The sequence below is a fragment of the Vombatus ursinus genome, unplaced genomic scaffold, assembly GCF_900497805.2.
Source record: "Vombatus ursinus unplaced genomic scaffold, bare-nosed wombat genome assembly UNPS02014820.1, whole genome shotgun sequence".
NCBI classification, from domain to species: Eukaryota; Metazoa; Chordata; class Mammalia; order Diprotodontia; family Vombatidae; genus Vombatus; species Vombatus ursinus.
Window position 1 is genome coordinate 815,328 of NW_020954598.1, and position 21,495 is coordinate 836,822.

The window sequence follows — 21,495 nt, forward strand, 5'->3', positions numbered from 1 at the left end:
GCAACCAAACTGTGCATACCCTTTGATCCAGCAATACCACTACTATCTCTGTATCCCAAAGAAATCATAAGAAAAAGAGAAAGGACCTACATGTGCAAAAATATTTATAGCAGCCCTTTTTGCGGTGGCAAAATATTGAAAATTGAGGGGATGCCCACGAATCGGGGAATGGCTGAACAATCTGTGGTATATAAATATAATGGAATACTATTGTGCAATAAGAAATGATGAACAGGCAGATTTCAGAAAAATCTGGAAAGACTTGCATGAACTGATGCAAAGTGAAATGAGCAGAACCAGAAAAACATTGTACAGTATCAGCCACATTGTGTGATGATCAACTATGAATGACTCAGCTCTTCTCAGCAACATAATGATCCAAGACAAGTACAAAGGACTCATGAAGGAAAATGGTATCCATAACCAGATAAAGAACTGATGGATTCTGAATGCAGATCAAAGCACATTTTTTTCACTTACTTTATTCTTTTTCATGTTTTTTCCCTTTTGATTTGTTTCTTCTTTCAAAACTGAGAGTAATATGGAAATATGTTTTACATGATAGCCTATATATATACATGTATAACCTATATCAGATTGCTTCCTGTCTTGGGGGAGGGGGAGAGAGGGAGGAAGAAAAATTTGGAACTCAAAATCTTGTAAAGATGAACGCTAAAAATTGTTTTGACATGTAATTGGGAAAAAATAAAATACTATTAAAAAAAGAATTTCAGTGAGAAGGAACCCACTACCTCTTGAAACTTCCTGTTCCATTTTTAATAACTCCAATTGTTATGAAATTTTTCCTTATCTTGAGTCTAAATCAATCCCTCAGCAATTTCCATTCCATCGTTCCTAGATCAGCCTTCTATGGTAAAGGAGAACAAGCTTAATCCCTCTTCTATAGGATGGCCTTTCTAATACTTAAAAATATCAATCATGTCCCACCTCCATAATATCTCTTTTCTAGACCAAACAATACAGTTTTTTCAATTGATCCCCATGGGGAACAAATATGAGGCTCTTTACCATTCTGGTGTCACTCCATGGAATATGCATCACTTTATTGTTCTTCTTCCTTAAGTAGAGCACCCAGAAATGAACACAACATTCCAAATGAGGTCTGACCAGAGTAGAGTGGGACAATTGCCTCCTACTTTAATGCTATGCTTCTTCCATATCTATCTCTCTATCTATGTCTATCTACAAATAGATAACAGATAAATAGACAGACGCAACATATGCACATGTCCTTCTGGGTAGCCCACAGAACTTAAATAGCCTCAACTCTAGCCCACTATACAAGATTAAAAGAAACAGTAAAGACAAATGTAATGTTCTGGTCAGACCCTCTTCCCAGACTTTCTCTAGCCAGGCAGGATCTATATCCTATACAGAGTAGCATCATTAGCTAAAGAAAAAGGCAGGAAACTCCTATTAATGGTGACAGCCTGCAATGGATATTGCACCAATATTGGTTGGTTTCTTTTCTCTCCTTCAAACCAGGCAGCCATTTCAAAATGCCAACAATGAAAAACCATTACAGCTCTGTTTTTTTTTTTTTCTGAAAGAGCAATCTCGGTTTTGTCAGTCTCAGTCCTCTTTGTAAAGCCACACTCCAGGTCCTTTTTGCCCTGACCCACCAAGGCAGCCATGGATGACTAGGGATGTTTTCAGGGAAGGGTAAGAAAGCTATGGATAGCATGGTAGAATGCCAGCTACCATTGGAAGGGAATACTTTTACACCAAGTCACTCAAAGAGTCAAGCTCATTATGTCACTTGAAATCAAGGCAGGCCTTGAAATGGAGTCCCTTACTTTGCTCAATTTCATCAAACGTGATTGGGGGGAGGGGACAAATGAGGGACGTGAACCAAAAGCAATTAAAAAAAAAAAACCTGGCCCCTTGTTCTTTACTTTGTTCCTCCTGAGTGAAGCTCCTTGTTGGAGTTGCTTGGGGGAAGAAAAAGGAGCCATGGTTTTGGAGAGCTGGGAAAGAGTATATTTCATTTTGGGTTGCACTTCTAAACAAATCCATTTAAATGTAAAGCACTCAGCTCCTTGCTTCAATGGTTCTGACCTAATAAGACCACTAGTCAGACAGAAATCAAAGCACATGGCTTCATTAAAACAACAAACTCCAGGGGACCACAGTGACACAAACAGAGGAGCTAATTAAACACATACCTGACACTCCGTGAGCCTTCTCCTTCAGACCTGAAAGGAAACAGAACATAGGGACACTTAGAATGCTGTTGATGCTTTCTCTTGAAAAAATGCACAGATCATGATGATCAACGGCGAATGACTGAGCTATTCTGATCAATACAGTGATCCAAGACAATTCTAAAAGACCCATGATGAAAAATGCTATCCACCTCTGGAGAGAGAACTAATGGAATCTGAATGCAGATCGAAGCATACTGGGTTTTTTTTTTTCCATTTTATTTTTATTGGTTTTATTGTCTTTTTCTTTCACAACATGATTAATATGGAAATACGTTGTGCATGACTGCACATGTATAACCTTTATCAAATTGCTTGCCTTCTCAATGAGGGGGGAGGAGAGGGGGTTTGGGAGAGAATTTGGAACTCAAAATTGTAAAAAGTAAAGGTTAAAAATGGTTTTTTACATGAGACAGGAAAAAATAAAATATTAAAATAGATTACAGGAAAAAAAGAAAAAATGCACACACTCATCTACTCTATTAAGAACTATAACATTCCCATGCTGGTGGGAGAGAGGAGGTGAGGGGAGGGAGTGAGGGAATGAAGGGTGGCTTCATTTATTACCTATTTGGTATTTCTTAAGCATTTCTGAACTACAAGTTCAATTTTCAAATACCGAAAAATCAATTATACCACTTTAAAAAGGAGACAACTGCAAAAGTCAAGAAATAGGATTGCATTACCCACTTGAACTTTCTCAAAGGCTGGGGAAAATACACAGAATCAAAGATGAAGACTTCAAATTCTGCAAACCAAACTGTATGCTCTCTGGACTGACCGTACCAGAGGCAAGAGGATTAGTTTAATGGTGGTTAGCCTTCCGCTCAGTTGACTGGACTAAAAGGCCATGTGCAAACAGGTTCAGGAATCTAATCCTTGGATTTTCTAAATGTGAGTTTATTACCAAATAAAAACATACTTAAGCCAGAGTTGGGTAATTAAAAGAGGTCTCTGTGGATGGAAATCATGCCATAGGAAGCTCAGTTGAAGGAACTATTTATGTTTGCAGTAGAAAAGAGAAGACATGCTGGCTGTCTTCAAGTATTGAAAGGAAGATGTGGAGGGATTTGGGATTAATTTTATTCTGTTTGACAACAGAAGGCAGAGCCTTGGAGCAAATGGCCAAAGTTTCAGAGAGGCAGATTTCCTTTCAACAGAAGGAAACCCCTTCTAATAATTAGACCTGCTAGTAAATATTTAACAACCAGATTTCAAAAAAATGTGCAGCATAATTTCAAGTTGAATTTGCATTATTACAACTTCCTCCATCATTTTCTTAAGTATAAAAAATCAACAATACAATAAATCAAACTCTGATTTGTAGCATTTCTCATTTCTAAGGTGTAAATGCTCATGTTGAAAATCCAACAATCATTTCCGAGTCCCCCAGAGCTGGCTCCAACACATCCCTACAGCTGCCTCAACACAAAATGGGCTCTCTTGAAACATATGTCTAGCTGGATGACTCTAGCCATGTAACGGCTGCTGTAAAGAGCATCAATACCATTAGTAGTTAAATAATTAGGGTAAAGTTTTCTCCACTGAGAGGGATTGAAATTAATAATGTTCTGAGATAACACTTTATTTTCTCCCTTCTCTCTTAAATTTGAAAGTCTGTTTAAATGTTGTCTTTGTTAATGTCTGATATTTAAAAAGCACAATCTCAGAAGAAGCAAGAATAAGCAATTTTGGCTCATTGCTGAAATGAGCTAAAAATCTACAGAACAGTTAAATGCTTGTAAAGACTGATAGAAAGTCAAGCAGAGTGCTATGGTATTATTTCACAGCTGAGGTTTCCACGCAAGGGGGAAAACACTTAATTGCCAGAGTGAGTTCACTTACGAGGATGGGGGTGGGGGGAAGGCATGGTCTGTCACTCGAAGAGTCTTGAATCCTTTCCCCACATCCAGGGGAATACCAAAATGCCTAGTGGTGCCGGGATGTAGGTCCCTGAGGAGGTTGGTCCAATCAGAAGGGGGGGCTGCTTAATTCTCTAGAAGCCCAAGTCCTTCTCCCCTCCCCCAGTTTTAGCATATGGGAGGGAGGATTTACTGAGGGTACTACCATAAATTATGAAGATGTATAGGTCTCTGAGGAGATGGGGCTCTCAGTGGAAAAAAGGAGGGCTTTTCTTCATTGTTTATGGGCTTGGGCATGAATCCTTTGAATTTTTTTGTCAGGTGAAATAAACCCTGTCCTATATTTGATATTTTGTTAGCCTGAATGCCCGTATGGAAGTTGAGAGACTTTTTTTGTTGCTATTGTTGTTGCAAGGAGTCAAAATCTGGTATTCCCAGGGCACAAGCAGGGTGAAAGCATGAGCCCAGCAGTATGATTACATAAGGAATTTCTGTGATTGAACTTTGTCCATATAAACCCAGAGCAGACAATACTTGGAAGTAATCAAAGCCATCTTTATAAAATATATTCTCCTTTCTGGGCTTTTCACTTCCAATATGGCAAAGTTGTCTGTTCTGAGAAAATCAAGTATCTGACCAAACTTGTAGAAACAATTACTTGGCAACTTTCTGATAGTGTTCCTTTATTAAATTATCTCACTGTGAAGGAAAATGGATCACCTCTAGAATGGAATGTGGCTGCTTCAATTGTATTCATTGTCTTATTGCTGGAAGAGATTCTTCGAAAGAGCAGCTTGGAATTTCTGGCCTCCTTTCCTCCCTCTTTCCCTGCCTTTTCCCTTCCCTCCCTCAACCCTTCTTTCTCTCCCTCCTTCCACACCTCCTTTCCTCTCTCTTGCCTTTCCTTCTCTCCCTTCCTCCTTCCTTCCCTTTTTTCCTGTCCTCAAGGATCTTATGGTCCGATATGGAAGACATGCCATGTATATGATACCCTCCCCTTCCCCCTTTCTAGCTTCTCTCTGTTTTGTATATCATAGGATTTAAAGTCAGAAGGGATATCTAGTACAGCCTTTTTATTTTACAAGTGAGGGAATGGATGCCCCCAGAAGATGAATGACTTACCCAAGGTCACATGGTGTGTGTCTATGCTAGAATTTGAACTGAGGTCTCCTGATACCATATTCAGAAATCAGTTCACTGTAACACTATACTGTTATAACTGTGGGCAGTGATGACACTTTACCTAATAGTAACAAAAACTAGAACTTATACAGCTTTTTAAGGTTTGTAAAGGGTTTTAGAAATATTTCACTTTATCCTCACAACAATCCTGGGAAGTAGGTGCTATTATTATTATCCTCATTTTACAGATGAGGAAACTGAGACAGTCACAGGTTAAGTAACATGCCATGATGTTTGTGGCTGAATTTGAACTTGAGTCTTCTTCACTCCACGTTCAGGGCTCTCTCCACTGCACCACTCAACTTCTAGCTCTAGTGATAGGACCACCTGGATGGCAGGAATGTAGTGATACTGTCAGTCCCACCCTAGGGGCTTACAGGCCCCAACGAACAAACCCTGGTGACACAAAACACTTGTCAGAGGTGAATCTTCCTTTGGGAATAGCTATTCCTTCCACATTGCAGTTTTGATATTTTGCAGGTTGGCATAAGAAATCAAACGGAAATTTTGGGAAGTTTTGTGGAAGCTACAGATGACACACAAAGGCCAGTAGACAACACAGAAAAAGTATTTTTACTTAACATTGACCTACATATAGCCTATGACCAAATACTTAACCCAAATATTGCAATAAGGTACTGTAAACACCGCATAAAAGAAAAAGACAAAATTTAGACCTCTCTGGTATGAAGAGAGGGCCAAAAATTTTATGCAGATTTTCAAGATTTGAGGGGGGGGCACCACACCCCTAATCTGGCCTTGTGGAAGGGATAAGTGTAATATGAATCACCCAGTAGACAATGATGTTGGTGATGCAAAAGAGAAGTTTCATCCAAAATCCCTACCTTGTGGAGGAGAGCTATACAGATAAAATCTTAAGTCCCCAAACATCAAAGGCAGAATAACAGGTCTGTGACCTTGCCCTCTCTGGTCCCTTTTCTTCAAGTGTATAATGGAGGGATTTGACTATATGATATTTCAGGCCCCTTTAAGCTATGGATCTATAATCCTATGAAACCTAGGCAACACACGTTCCCTCTTGTCTAGGCTTAAATTTTCTCATCTGTACAATGAATGGATTGTACTAGATTAACTTCCTTCTAACTCTAGGATTCCATATTTTGAGCAGAGACTTTAAGTATGACTCCCTGGGGAATGTTGGGTGGGGGAGAGGTAGGGATAGGTTGGACAAAACAAAAAAAAAGGAAGAAAGAAAAGAGAGTTATTTCGGCATTTAAAAATGCATAGAGGATGCAAGAAAAGCCCAGAAAGAATTATACACAGGCAGGACAGTTTTGAAAGTTACTATATTTAAAAAATAAAGAAGCTCTACATAAAAGATATTTATGGTTTTGTCTACAATCCTTTTTATCTGTTCTACTATGGTACATGGAAATGTTCCTTTTATTTGGTGTTTGTTCAGTTTGGAATAAAAAAAAAAGAGACTGCAGAATTATTATTATTGTTATTATTATTTTTACTATTGATTCAACCCCAAGATTCAGTTCTTCATTCATGAGTCCATTGTGCATCTATCCATTCATCCATTCATTTGCTCATTCATTGGACAAACAATTATTAAGTACCTGCTATTTGGCAAGCCCCAAATGCCATCTGCTCTTGTAAACAAGACTTAATCCCTACAGTATTTGATTAAAGTATTAGCTACCTTCAAATATAAGCTGTGAACTTAGAATGATTGAAAAGGAAAAAAAATCCACGCACCTATAAGTAGCAATTTATTATTATTTCTTTTTGGTAAAAACCTATGATTTCATCAGTGTAGGAATTTCCCTGTGAAGAAACTCCCTTTATCAATGTAGCTCTCATCAACTGTTTTACAATTTCTAACGTTAGTTTCCCAGGGCACCAAAGAAGTTAAGGACTTATCCAAAGGTGGGGCTTCAACTCAGACTTTTTTTTTTTGTTGGTGAGGCAATCCAGGTTAAGTGACTTGCCCAAGGTCAGACAGCTAGTAAGTGTCAAGTGTCTGACACTGAATTTAAAGTCAAACCAGATCTTGACTCCTAAAAGTTAATTGTGCGAAATGACCACATCTTAGGAAATTCCCATAAGTTAACATAAGGCCAACAATTCCAAAACACAAGAGCAAGTTAAAGCAAACCTCCCCAAGTAGGACATTTAGAAATGAGAAATAAGCTTGGGAGTAGCAAAGTCACTTGTTTTCTAATTATGAACATTTAAGCTTCTAATAAAGCATGGCATGCAGAGTGTATGCAAAACATTTTTAAATTTAATCAATGCATTCAATACAGCCTCCTGGATGGAACAGTGGTTGTCTGCTTTCTCTCTGACTAGACTAGTTCCAGCCTCAGGCACCAGTGATTTGGGGATTCTCAGATTCTACCGCCTTTTACTGCACTGCGACCAGATGTGATTAGAACTGCCACGAGCCAAGAGTCAGTGACAGTAAAACAGAAACAAAAGCAAAGAGTCCACTAAAATGCATCCTTGCAAATGAAGATGTGGGGTGTGTGGATTTCTAATTGGACTCAGAGAGACTATGTTTGCTGATGACTAGCCCTGCTGATGACTTTGTGTGACCTTAGGCAAGTCGTATCACCTCATCAGGCCTCAGTTTCCTATCTGTGAAATGAGCCTCTAAGGTATAACACCTGCTCTAAATTTGAGCATCCTAAAAAAAATAATTAGACACTTGACACTTTGGTAAGTGTGACCTTGGGCAAGTCCCTTAACCCCAATTACCTCACCAAAAAAATAAATAAATAAATTTGAGCATAGTGTAACAACTCACACAACCATGCAAATTGTAAGAGTGTTCCAAGTCACTTTTTATAGGCCAGAGATGAACTCTTGGTAGTCATTTCTTTGCAATTGCAATTCATATCTTGTATCTCTGCTTGTATTGATGATCTTTCCTAATGCTCGCATCCCAACCAGATTAAATAAATTATATTATATTAACAGCCAGAGGAGAGAAAGGAGATGAGCTTTGGGAAGAAATATATTTTTTTTTCTTTTTAGGCAGTTGGGGTTAAGTGACTTGCCCAGGGTCACACAGCTAGTAAGTTTCAAGTGTTTGGTCTGAGGCCGGATTTGAACTCAGGTCCTCCTGACTTCGCTCTATCTGCTGTGCCACCTAGCTGGCCCTGGAAAGAAATATCTTGCCAGCTCTCTCCTCCCCCTGATTTCCCTTGTCAATGGTGGTGGTAAAGGCAGATGGTAATTCTTCACTGTCTTCCTGTTCATCTATGGTCCTATTGCACATTCTTGCATTGCTCTGCCATGGTCATCCTGCCATTTCAGCAGACACCTCAAGGCTCTGAATAGGTGCAGAGGCACCTGGTGAGGCAGCCTGCAGCAGTAGATAGAGCTGAACTATACCAGGAAGACCTTGGTTCCAATCCTGCCACAATACTTACTAGCTCTTGTGACCTCAGGCAAATCACCCACCTTCTCTGGGCTCCAATTTCCTAATCTGGAAAACGAGAAGGGTGGTGTTGATGGCCTCTAAGCCTCCCCCCCCCCATCCTTTAACTCAGGCTAGGATCCAGGCTTTTGGAGAATATTAAGTTAAATTAAGAATATAGACTTTCTTCCACACTTTACCTCATGTGATTATTGTTAAGAAAACACTTTGCAATCATTTAAGTACCATAGAAATGTGTTATTGTTGAGTTTGTTTTATCATTTCTTTGATGCATTAAAAACTCTCTGCCATTGTCCAGTTTTAGAGATAGAGATCCCAGCGCCTCAAAAGTGGCCTTCAACCCCTCTTTCCACTTGTCCTGCTTCCTGTACACACACCATTCTACCCTGACTCCACTTTAGAGAAGTTTTTGGTTTGGTTGCAAAGTCTGGAAATCCCGCTACTTAACTCTACATTTCATATATATCTATATATCTATACACACACACACACACACACACACACACACACACGTATATCCTGACTAAACATATGCTCCTTAAGGGCAGAGACCCTTTCATTTTGATCTTTGTGTCTCTAGCACCAAGGATAGTGCCTGGCATAGGAGGTGCTTAATAAATGTGTTGCTTGATTGACAGACTCACCATCATCCCTCTACTTTTTCCACTTCATAACAGTGAATAATAAACTGAGCTTCCATCTGCAGACCCAGAGGCAACTGTCTAATAAACAGGAAGCTATGCCCCAGCAGGGCAGAATATAAACTCTTTGGGGAAAGGACTCCTCAAGATCCCTTCCAACCACCAGCCCCAGAGTAAGTCTCTGGATACAGGGGAGAGAGGGAGGAAGAATTAATGAGCTCTGTAGTGAGCTATTTCCCTCTCCCCAAGTGAGTCCAAGCAAAGGTTGCAGGCAGAGGCTGACTGCAGGTGAAAGGGATCTGGATTTTCTGGATTTGGCACCAGCAACAGAGGCAATGGGTATGTGATCCTTCATCTGATATGCAGACTTCCAGGTTTTTGCTGCTGTTAGGGAGTCCATCAAGGCCCAAGCTGGTCAATGAAACTAAAACGTGGTCATTGACAACACTTGTGGTTTTACAGAAACCAGATTTGAGAATGAGTAGTAATATTGAAGTAATTGAGAATACCTCCTCCCTTCAGCTCAGCTGGAAACAAATCCATTGATTCTGACATATTTCTAATACTGACTTTAAGAGAAAGCGCAACTGACTATTCTTTATTCTTGATTTAGCTCAGAATTCATTCATCCATTTATCTAACCATTTATTCAACATTTATTAACTACCTGCTATTTGGTCAAGCTTAAATGCAAAAAGACATTGCTGGCATCTAATGCTACCTCTGTCACTGAAAATTCTGCAAAGCGAATTGAATTGGCAGGTATAGTGCATAGAATCAGGTCTATGTGTTAAAAATTCTACAAATTCTAATTTGTGCATATTAAGTTTTGCTATGATGAGGTATGTTGATCATGAGTCAATAAATATTTATTGCTGTTGCTCAGTCAGTTTTCAGTCATGTTTAACTCTTTGTGACCTCATTTGGGGTTTTCTTGGTAAAGATACTGGAGTGGTTTGCCATTTCCTCCTCCAGCTCATTTTGCAGATGAGGAAACTAAGGCAAACAGAGTTAAGTGACTTGCGAAACGTCACACAGCCAGTAAGTGTCTGAGTCCGAACTTAAACTCAGGTCCTCCTGACTCCAGGCCCAGTGCTCTATCCACTGTGCCACCTAGATGCCCTAAATATTAATTAAAGGTCTATTATGTGTCAGGCTTGGTGCTTAGCACTAGGGATACAAAGAAAGGCAAAAGACAATCCCTGCCCTCAAGAAATTCACTATCTGAGGAAGACAATACATAAAACAGAAGCTGAAAAGGTGTGGGGAAGGTACCTGATGAAGGGGCCTGATGCAGCCAGAGGGCAAATGATGAGACGGTGCCCCGAGCAACCTCCTTTATAGAATGCCTACACCCCCACATAGCCTCACTCGCCAATACTAAACCCTCTTGGTCCTACCGGTAATGAACGACCTTCTAGACTTCAGGATTCTCTGCACCATCTCTATTGACAAAAAGTCAAAACTGTACTAAATGGTAGGTCTGACCCTGACATTTCTCTTCCCCAGAAGCTTCAGTGACTTCCTATTACTCCTAAATTTGAAGGCCTTCACAATCAGCCTCCAACCTGTCTTTTGAGGCTCATTAGATGTTACTCCCCATTGCATACTCTGCATTTCAGCCAAACCAACCTACTTATTATTTCCTGGACATAAAATTCCAGCTCTTTGTGCCTTTGAATGGGCTATTCCCCCTCCTCTCATGGCTGAAATCACTCTCTTCTTGTAACCTCTTGTTGGAACCCTTAATTTCCTTCAAGGTTGATCTCGAGTGCACCTTCTACAAGAGGCTTTTCCTGATCCTCTGCTGTTACTGAGACCTCCCCCCATTACTCTCTGTGTGTATGTATGTATGTGCACACACACATATTTGTTGACCTATTGGTGTTCATGCTTTTTCTCCTAGTGGTAACAGTAAGTCCTTGAGCTCAAGGACTGTCTTGATTCTGTCACTGTCTCCCCAGGGCCTTGTACTAACAGATATGATATAACAATGAGAACACCTGGCTTCTAATCTCACCTCTGCCTGATCTTTGTGATCTGGGGCAAGGCACTTGACCTCCTTATTGCTTTCATTTCCTCACCTGTAAAAGGAGACCTTAGGACTATGATGTTTCTCTGAGGTCCTTTGCAGCTCTATATTTATGATCCTAGGGTCCTTAACAGTTTCCCAAGGAAATGTTGCCAGGTTGCCAAACTATGGTGCCACCCGTGTTATTGTGTACCTTGCAGCCCACCCTTATCACATTACACTAACTGGACTATATCTGTTGGTTTCCAAGGGCTTCCCTGCTGGGCTATAGCTGGATGTCAGATAAGACTTAAAGGGAAAGAAGAAGGATGAAATTTGCTCCATTTGGCCCTAGAAGGTAGAACTCAAAGCAAAGTCAAAATTGCAGAGAGGCAGATTTGGTCTTGATGCAAAGAAAACCTTCCTAACAATTGGAACTTCCCTCAAATAGTATGGGCTGCTTTGGGAGATAGTGGGTTCTGCCTTCCTTGGAAGCACTGAGTCTGGAGTTAGGAAAACCTGAATTCAAATCCAGCATCAGACACTGTGTGACCCTGGGCAAGCCACTTTACCCTGTTTGCCTCAGTTTCCTCATCTGTAAAATGATGCGGAGAAGAAAATGGCAAACCACTCCAGTATTTTTGCCACGAAAGCCCCATACAGGGTCATGAGGAGTTGAACATGATTGAACAATAATAAATGTTTTATTGTATTTTATTTACTTTGTTAAAAGTTTTCCAATTACATTTTAATCTAATTCAACTGCAAGTTTGACCCCTCTGCCTTACAGCTCTGAAATTCTTTGTTTTTTTTTTTTCTCTAACATACAGGTCACTAACACAGAAAGTTATTCAAAAGCCAAAAATCATTGAGATGGCAAAAGAAATCTCTATTTAGGTTCAGTTGAGTATTAAGGTGGGTCACCTAGTTTCTCTCTGGCTCAATTATCTGAGCTGTGCTGTGACTCATTGTGGGAAGGTATAAACGAAGGCCTCTGTCTTCAGACTCCATTCCTTTAGCTTCTAAGTACACGAGGGAAGGGGCAGCACACTGGGCGCATGAGGAATGTTCGAGGCGAACCTGCTCAAGGGCCAGGGCTTATAAATGGGAAAGCAAGAACTCAGACAGCAGCCTCTCAGCAGTGTTTCTCCTGAAACAATTTGATTTTTCAATTTACCAACTTCTCCTGAGAATACAGCCTACTCTAAGCTATTGGTCTGCAGCAGGAACCAGAATTATCCTTGGGCGAGATTAGAATCTATGTATGTGCTTCAGCTCTCCAATTTTTTTCCACCTAAAATGGCCATTCATATTTCTCTCTGCATAGCTGAGCCCATGTTATGAAGCTCTAACTCTTTATTGGATAATCCAGCCTCAGAATGTTTCATTTTAGGCTTCAACAATAGGAATTAATGGAGTGTGTGATCATAGGATCGGGATTTGGAACTAGAAAGGACCTTAGAAATCAATGAGTCCAACCCCTTTACTTTACAGATGAGGAAACTGAGGCCCAGAAATATCTTGCTACGGTGGACACAGCAGTGGATATGGAGTCAGGGGACTTGTATTCAACTCCTATCTATGACATTTATTACTCAGGTGACTGGGCAAATCACTTAATCTCCCTGAGCCTCAGTTTCTTCTAGAAAATGAGGAGACTGGACCAGATGGTCTCAAAGGTCCCTTTCAACTCTATACCTGTGATCCTATGTTTTTCAGTGACCAGCCCAGGGTTCCACAAGTGGTAAGTGATTGAGGTAGGCTATGAGCCATTCAGCTCTGGGCATTTTCTCTGGCTGTCTCCTATGCCTGGAACTCTGTCTTCCTAAAAGCCCACTTTCTACAGGAAGCCTTCCCCAACCCCTCTTAACTTCAGTGACTTTCTTCTCTTAATTATTTCCTATTAATTCTGTATATAACTTACTCTTTATATATTTGTTTGCATGTTGTCTCCCCTATTATATTGTAAGCTCCTTGAAGGCAGGGACTGTCTTTTACCTCTTTTTTGTATCCTCAGTGCTTAGCACAGTACCTGGCACCTAATAGGCTCTTAATAAATCTTTATTAATTGACTAGACCTCTCACAACCTCACCCCTCAACTTGTCCGTTGACAAATCCCATCAATTCTATCTTTGTAAAATCACTCAAATACATCCCCTTTCTCTACTCTTGACACATTATCATCCTGGTGCAAGCCCTCATCCCTTCACACCTGGACTAATGCAATAGCTTTTTGGTTGCTCTCCCTGCCTCAAGTCTTTCCCCATTCTAGTCTATCATCCCTCAGATAATAAAGGGATCTTCCTAAAATATTGGTCTATATAAGTTACCCTCTTGTTCAATAATCTCCAATGGCTCCCTATTACTTCAAGGATCAAATTTTTAAAAATCACTGTTTGGCTTTGAAAGCCCTTCATACCCTAGCCTCTTCCTACCTTTCTAGTTTTCTCACATCTTACTCCTTCTACATACTCAATGATATAGTGACACTGACTTTCTTCCTGTTTTTAAAAAAAAAAAACCAGCAATCTATTTTGACATTGTTCATTTTCATTTTCCCCCCATGCCTACAGTGCTCTTTCTCCTTATCTCTGCTTCCAGGCTTCCATGGCTTCCTTCAAATCTCAGCTAAAATCCTACCATCTGTAAGAAGCCTTCTTTCCTAGTCCCCCTTAATGCTAGTACTTTTCTTCTGGGCTTACCTTTCATCTGCCCTTCCAAATATCCTTCTATCTTTGTACATTGTCTCCTGCATTAGAATGTGAGCATCTTTAGAGAAGAGGATATTCTGGACTTTCTTTGTATCCCCAACATTTAGTTGTAGTTCCTGGTACATAGTAGGTACTTAATAAAAGCTTGTTGACTGAAACCAGGTCTTGCTGACTTCAAGGCTACCACTCTGTCCACAGTACCACAGTACCTTATTTGTGGCAATGATCAATACCAATTTCTAGTGTTGTTTTCCCAGAATAAAAAACATATAAAAATTCTGATAGGAATGGAGCAGGAAGTTACCTTTTAACAAACCTATGACAAATGGAAATATGCAGCCAGGAAACCCTGTCCCCTGCAACTGCTGCAGCCTTAGATATCCCAAGTGCATTTTGGGTTGGCTCACAAAAGGGACAGAAGGGAAGTAGTTTCATTTATCAAAAGTGACAGATGCTGTGGGTCTCAGTTGTGAAAGCAAGTCTCGAACTTGCTTGTTGATTCTTCATTTTCCAGTTGAGCATGGAAAGCAGGAGCTGTTTCAGCCACAATGATTTATTAATGGAGTTGGTAAGTGAGCCAAGACATCACCTCTAGTGGGGTGAGCCCACGGAACATGACCCACTGATTCCAACACTACATTTGTAAGGTGTCATATAAGTCCTTACTAAACCAATTTATAATGCTTCAAGGCAGGACAGAGAGAAAGATTATCAGCCCCCTCCCCGATTAAAATGAATTCATTGGATCGGAAGCAGCTAGAGGGGCACAGTTTATTGAAGTCAGGAAGATATGAGTTCAAATTCAACCTCTGACACTTACTAACCATATGACCTTGAGAATGTCATTTAACCTCTGTCTGCCTCAGTTCTTCATCTGTAAAGAAGATATGATAATAACATTATTAGGAACGTTTTCCTTCTATCAAGACTAAATTGGTCTCTCTGCAACTTTGACTCTTTGCTTCTAGTTCTGTATTCCAGGGTAAATGGAATGACTTTCATCCCTCTTCCCCCAAAATGGCCTCATTTGATATCCATTCTACAGGCCAGCAAGGAAGCCCTTGGAAACCAAAATACTTGATCTCACAGAGTCGGGAGCTAGGGGTGCTTCAGGGCTGGGATGCAAAAGCAAACAGAGGAAATACTGTATGCAGGCAGCTGGGTTGGGATGCTCCTACTTCAGGGACAGATGGGCGTGAGGAATAGCTGACTCTTTGGATGTTTCTGCCAGGGCATTTAATGATGTCAACAAGTAGGAAGGGAACAGGTGAATGAATAGTAATTTAGTGGTACACGGAAACTGGCTTACATGTCAGTTTGAGAGACTGTGATAATAGGATAGAACATTGGTGAGGACCAATGGAACGTGTGTATCTGAGTGACCTACTAGTTTAGGAGAGGGACAGGTTGAGTTTGGACCTTGGTCCCCTATTATGAGCAGTATTTGTGCCATGTGGGAGCATTCATAGATGTCTGTGTTGGCCCACGTTTGTGGCTTAGGTTCTTCTTAGATCCACTAACAACATATGGCAAAATCGATGGGGGGGATGTGGGGAAGGAGTAAGTGATAATGAGACATTTGGTCAAATGCGATCTAATGCTGTGTTCACTGCCAGTTTTCCATGTTTCAGGAAGGGTGTCACCAATTGAAGCAGCATTATACCAAGGGCTCTTAACCCCCTGAGATTTATGTGGCAAAATTTCATACAGAGCCGCAGCTCTAGGAACATTATGACAGACTTGTCAAATACATGATGAGTCACCCTCAAGCCAATGGAGAAGGATCAAGAACAGTCATATCACAAAAGGTATCTGGAAGGCAATGAAACGAAGGGACCCCTCCCCCTTCTTACCAATGAAACTGAGGAACTGTGAGGTGAAAGGACTTGTCCAAATTTCTGTTGGTAGTAATTGATAGAGCCAGGAGTCAAAGTAAGGTCTTTTGACTCCAAACCCAGTGTTCTTTATACCATACTAATGTCAACCTATTTTAAAAAATCTGTTTAAGCTAAGAAAAAGCCGTTATCTCTGATGTGGAAAGGCATTGATTGGGGTTGGGGGGTGGTGAGGGAAACCAGTACAATGCAAAGATGACACTTATTAAAAAGTAGGTCCTTCTCCAACACCCTGGAGCAGCTCAGCCTTAGTCAACACACTTGAAATTGGGGTTCTATTTAACAGAATTCTCCAGTTCAATTGCTCTCAATCATGCTTTGGCTTCTCCTTTTCTTCCTTCCAGCAGTAAATGAGGCAAAAAGCAGTTAGCACCTAGGGTGAGCTTTCCAAATGACTGAGTATAAATTCTTTGTTCTTAAAAAAAAACTGGATTAATGCTCTTCCAACTCCAGGTAGGAATCCAAGAGAGCAGCATGGGTAACACCATTAGGTGTTGGATTTGGCCACCAAGATGTCATTTTTAAGATTAGAGCAACCAATAGAGACAACACAGAATAACTATTCTCCCAGCATGAATCTCTCTGGCCACAGCATGATTCAAGAATAGGCATAAAGAGAGGGAGGAAAACAAAAGTATCTGGGCCAGCTGTGAAGGAGTCAACCCAAACACCCTAAAAATCATCCCTTAAGAAGAGTTTAACCAAAGGCAAGGGGAGGGCCTCTGGCCAGGGACAGGATTTCTGTTCTGATGCTATAGGTTCTATTGTGAAATCTCTGGCTTCCTGATGGGGAACTTTTTATTCACTTTCAGAATCCTCGGCTTGATGGAAAGGGTCATAGTATAGAACCCCTGACTCTCCAAAATGGGCTGTGGTATAGCTCACTTGAATAATGACCCTTACTGGATCATGGGCTTTAAAGCTGAAAGAGGTTATAGAATTCAAGTGCTGCATTCTTGTAGATGAAGAAGCTGTCAAAACTCTCTATGAGTCATCTCCTACTGGAGGCCTTTCATAATGCAGTCCCCCCCCCAACTCCCCATCCTCCCACTCTCATAAGAAATTTTTATATATTTTATTATTCCTTATCTGTGTATGTCATTGTCCATCAATACAATGTAAGCTCTTTCGGACTGTTTTGTTTTTGTCTTTGGCTCCCCAGGGACCACCACAATGCCTGGCACATAGCTTACTATGTGCCACTTAATTTTTTGTTGCATTGTATATGAATTGACTTCTCTAAGATCATACAGACAGCAGTAACCAGTAGAGTCGAAATCTGAACCTAGGTCTTCTGACAACAAATCCAGTTCTCTTGCCATTATATGAAAATATCTTCTCTTTCCTAGAATTAGAAAGCCTAGGTTCAAATTCTGACTCTGATATCACAACCTTCGTGACTTTGGGCAAATCACTTAATCTGTCTCTGCTTCAATTTCCTCTAAAAGACTCTTGAGGGACCTTCCCACCATAAATCTAAGATTCTGTAATCCTTAGAGGACACAGGGTGATCTCTAAAAAGGAGAAGAGTGGTCCTGAATTAGCTTAGAGGAATAAATCAACATTTTCTTTTCTCTGTTTCTTGACAGAGAATTCCCCAAAGTATGTCTGTTTGACTGATTTACTATGATTTACAGCTGACATGTCACAAGAGAGAGGGGCAGAAAGATCTCAGAAAGTCAGAGAAAATAAGCATTTTGTAGAAAGAGTAAGAAAATTGAACAGTTCTTTTAGTCTCTAACAAATGCTCTCAAACAAGAAGCAGGAAGAGGCAGGGTGACCCATTTGTCACTCCTTAGAGACATTGCTGGTCTCGGAGAGCAGTCACATGTCTTTAGTCTCTAGGAAACACCGGGTACTTAGCTTATCCCAGGAAATGTTCACCAACCAAGGGGTCTTCTTCACTGAGTTAGTACTATGTCCAAGGCTGAATGCTAGGTGCTACAGGGGATACCTCTCAAGAAGCTTACAATTTGGTTGAGAAGACCAGCAGGTATGAAGGTATAGTTTACAATCTAATTTAATCCAAACTTGTCTGGGCATGCCCAGCCTTCCTAACATGGTGGCACCCTGAGGGGCCTTTGGAACATATACAGATTGCCTAACATGGAGGCCTCTGTGTCCTCCACCACACGGTGAGTGTAGGCTCCTTTGATTGGCTGCCCACATCTTTAGAACTCTGAGATTGAGATGGTTGCTCTCTTTCTGGCTGGAAGGATAACAATTGCAGATCATTCAGCACAGATGTTGTGAACCTAACTGGTGAGAGGGGAAGGACTTCTTTCCCCATTCTCTTTTGGACCTTAGCACCAGGAAATGAGCATGGAGGTGTTTGTTTCTGTTCTGTGTCATATGTCCTTTTCAGTTTCAAGTATCAGCAGTGATACCCATGGGATTTGGGATTCAAACCATGGTTTTGCAGGCAGGATAGTGTGGCCAGCTAGCTCACAGGGAAACCCTGAGAAGCCAAGGTGTCTGGGAATTGAGCCTTAGTGGGGTTTTGAACTTGGAACTGGAACTGTGCTCTGTAAGAATCAAACTAAGCTATAAACTCAATCCTTTCCCTTGCCCAGAGACTGAGGTGGTACAGATTTGGGGGAAGAGGATTATGGCTCCCACATGTTGAGAAGTATGTTTATATATCTGTGATTATGCCTTCTGATGGAAATATTTCTGTGTAAAGCTAATCTGTTAGTGGCTAAATAGAATGGGATGGCAGGGGACCACCCCCTAAACTTAGATGAACAGCACCAATGGGGGCTTGGAGCCAGCTGCAGAGAACTTAGACACACCTGAGAAAAATGCCCATGCACTGCAGAAAGGCTGAATGGAATATGGTATGTCAATATGATGGAATGCCATTGGGCTATAAGGAATGAGGAAATAAAGACATGGGGAAAAAACTACAAAAAGACATGGAAAGACTTGTGTGAACTGGGGCAGAGTGAAGTGAGCAGAACCAGAAGAGTTTCTATTCATAACATTAATATTACTATAAAAATGGACAATTTTGAGGACTTTTATAAACTGATTAAGAATGAAATGAGCAAAATCAGAACAATTTATACAATAACAACAACATTGTAAAAACAAACAACTTGAAAACTGTATGAACTATGATTGATACAATAACCATCCACGCATCCAGAGGAGTAATGATGAAACACACTACCCATGAAAAGGAGATGATGGTTTGAAGGTACAATATGACTACATGTCTGTGCACATAAATACATACACATAAAATGTACATATACATATATGTATTCTATATGTACATATCTGCGTGCATGTGTGTAGCACATGGTCTTCTTTGTCACCAAAGAAGGTGTCCATAGACATTGAGGGAATTTTCTTTTGCTTGACAATACATATTTGTTACAAGAAATTTGTTTTTCTTTCTTTCTTTTTCCCCAGTGGGATAGGGGGCAATAAGGAAAGAAAGTAGAATTCTGTTAATTTAAAAAAAAAATGGAGAAGTGGAAGTTTCTACAGATGTGAAATGCTGTATGCACTTTCAGTTCTACTTAGCAGTTTTTCTTTGCTACAGGAGACCTCTCATGAAACGGGAGCAATCTACAAATCTTTGTAATTTAAAAAGAAAACATCAATAAAATTCTAAAAAAAGCAAAAAGAAAAGAGTTCAGAAGAGGGAGCTGATGGGAAGCAGGGGTGGAACTAGTAACTTTGATGTAATGGGAAGTAGCTTGAAAAGTGTCCTCCAGTTAACTATTTTTACGGCAAATTCTGTTGGAAAACAGAGAGACCTAGAGACAGAGCCAAGATGGTAGAGTAAAAGCAGTGACTTCCTTCAGCTCTCCCCTAAACCCCTCCAAATAACTGTAAAAATGTATCTAAACAAATTCTTGAGCAGCAGAACCCACAAAAAGACAGAGTGAAACAAATTTCCAGTCCAAGACAAACTGGAAGGTTGATGGGAAAGGTTTGTTTTGCTGGGCTGGGACAGGAGTACAGTTCAGTGTGGGGAGGCCTCAACAAACCTGGAGCAGGCCTCAGGAGACTGAATCGCTAGCAGCTGTGGCAGTTTCCAGACTTCTCAACCCACAAATGCCAAAGACAACTTAGAAGGTCAGTAAGAAAGATCTGTCAGACCTGGGTGAGAGGTGGAAGTAGCTGCTTCTGGAACTCTCAGCCCACAGATAGTGGGGGGATTGAGTAGCTGATCAGAGGAGGATTTCAGGGATCTCTTTGCTGGAGCTGAGGCAGGATTCTCTTGTTTTGCTCATGCCTGAATTTGAGTCACAGTTCTGGGTGGTGGTGCTAGGGTGAGGACGAGCTTGTGGCAGCTGTGGAGAGGGAATCCTCCTCACAGTTCCAAGGCAGAAAAGAGTGCTTGTGGTCACTTACAGACCAGAGCACAGGCCAGGAAAGGAGTAAACACTTCTCCTTTGATCTTACCACCTTGGAAGAACTGAAAATGTACAGGTCCCTATAAGTATCTCTGAAAACAGCTGTACAAAACCCCTGAAGCTTGGGACAGTACACCTTCCACACTGGAAACAGAGCTCTACCCTAACAAAGAGTTAAAAAGTCAAGTAATTGGCTGGGAACATGAGCAAACAGTGGAAAAAACTCAGATTATAGAATCTTACTTTGGTGACAAAGAAGACCAAAACATACAACCAGAAGAAGACAACAAAGTCAAAGCTCCTACATCCAAAGCCTCCAAGAAAAATATGAATTTGTCTCAGGCCATGAAAGCGTTCAAAAATGATTCTGAAAAGCAAGTAAGAGAAGTACTGAAAAATTGGGAAGAGAAATGAGATGCAAGAAAATCATGAAAAATGAGTTGCTAAAGGAGACCCAGAAATACTGAAGAAAAAAACACCTTAAAAATAGACTACCCCAAATGACAAAAGAGATCTAATAAGCCAATGAGGAGAAGAATGCTTTAAAAAGCAGAACTGACCAAATGGAAAGGGAGGTCAAAAAGCTCACTGAAGAAAATAATTCCTTAAAAATTAGAATGGAGCAAGTGGCAGCTAATGACTCTATGAGAAATCAAGAAATTATAAAATGAGTCCAAAAGAATGAAAAAAATAGAAGACAATGTGAAATATCTTATTGGAAAAACAACTGACTTGGAAAATAGATCTAGGAGAGATAATTTTAAAATTATTGGACTACCTGAAAGCCATGATAAAAAAAGAACCTAGACATCATCTTCCACAAAATAATCAAGGAAAACTGCCCTGACATTCTAGAACCAGAGGACAAAAAAGAAATAGAAAGAATCCACCAATTACCTCCTGAATGAGATCCCAAAAAGAAAACTCCTAGGAATATTATAGCCAAATTCTAGAATTCCAAGGTCAAAGAGAAAATATTGCAGGCAACCAGAAAGAAACAATTCAAGTATTGTGGAAACACAATCAGGATAACACAAGATTTAGCAGCTTCTACATTAAGGGATCAGAGGGCTTGGAATATGATATTCTGGAGGTCAAAAGAGCTAGGACTAAAACCAAGAATCACCTAATCAGAAAAAACTGAGTATAATCCTTCAGGGGAAAAAATGGACATTCAATGAAATT